Here is a 1271-nt window from a genome sequence, read left to right as displayed (position 1 = left end):
TTCCTGCACTAAAGGTATGGAGGTATGGAACTCAGGGCTCAGAGCCAGGTAATGGTTTTCCCGCCCGGCCAGGCGAGGCTGAGGGTTCCACCCTCTAGGGAGGCGATCGCAGGGCTACCGGATCTTTCGTCCTCCAGGCCTGGCCTGGCTCGGGATGCTTATGCACAGGCCGAGGGTCGCCAGCATCACCTCTCCTCCTCCGCTGGGCGCGAAGGCCTGAACCCCTCCGACTCTGTATGTCTCTCCCGTCTTTTTGTCTTTGCAGCTCTGTCTCTGCTTTAGTCTCTCACTCCCTCAGTTGCACCTGGAATCCGGACTCTGAAGTGGAGGTCAGAACGTCCAGCTGCCGCCTCCCGCCGGGATCCGAGCCGCGGAAGCCAACCGAGTGGATCCCATGCGCTCCCTGCCGTGCCCAGCGCCCAGCCCCTTCCCAAGCCGCCTCCAGGAGGTCCCAGACGCCAGCGGATGATTTTGGCGAACGCCTGCGTTCCCCACGGCAGCCCGGACCCGCATGTTTTCTTCCTTCTTTTGCCGACTTGGCCGACTTCGGCTTCATTCGAGGCTCAGAGGTGCCTGCGCCGTGCTTGGCTCGGCTCCCGCCGCTCGCAGGAGGCCCGGGACTGCGGTTTCGGCTCGCCGCATCCCTGCCTGGCGCGCACGCAGCACTTGGCGAGCTTCCCGCTCACGCGCTTGGCGCCAGCGGCTCTGGGCCTCAGTTTACCCGCTCCTTTCCGGTTAGGGAAGTGACGGTCACGTGGTTAGAGGAGGAGGCATGGAGAATGGATTGGCTGGTGGTGGGAGCGCAGTTGGTGTGCGTGAAGAGGGGGGGAAGTCAAGATGAGCCATGCTTCCTTTCCCGCTCCCCTTCACCGCGGACTTTTACCCACCTCCAGGCACAGAAGAGGAGACGAAATGCTGGTGCTGTCTCGCTTCCCACCCTAGGAACGGAGCCCACCAACGCCAGGACCCCAGTCTTCTCTAAGGGCCACCCACAGCCTGTGCGCCTGTGTGGGTGTGCCGGGCTGTAGGCGAGGACAAGCCTGGTCCTCGCCAGCAGGTGCACGCTTGGGGGTGTCCGGAGCGGTTCCTCCGTGGCTGCCTGCTCTGCTGGGACTGCTGCTGCTGGCCTTGGGACATTTGCACACCCAGCTGTGGTTCACTGGGGCAGTGTTGACGCAAGTCCTACCGAGCTTTGAGAGGTGGCCTCTCAGAGCCTTAGAACTTCGGATGAGTCTATTAGCCCTTCTAAGCCTCAGTTACCTGAAAACCAG

This window comes from Ursus maritimus, unplaced genomic scaffold (genome assembly GCF_017311325.1).
Source record: "Ursus maritimus isolate PB19 unplaced genomic scaffold, ASM1731132v1 scaffold_33, whole genome shotgun sequence".
In the NCBI taxonomy this organism is placed as follows: domain Eukaryota; kingdom Metazoa; phylum Chordata; class Mammalia; order Carnivora; family Ursidae; genus Ursus; species Ursus maritimus.
This window is presented reverse-complemented; position numbering follows the sequence as displayed.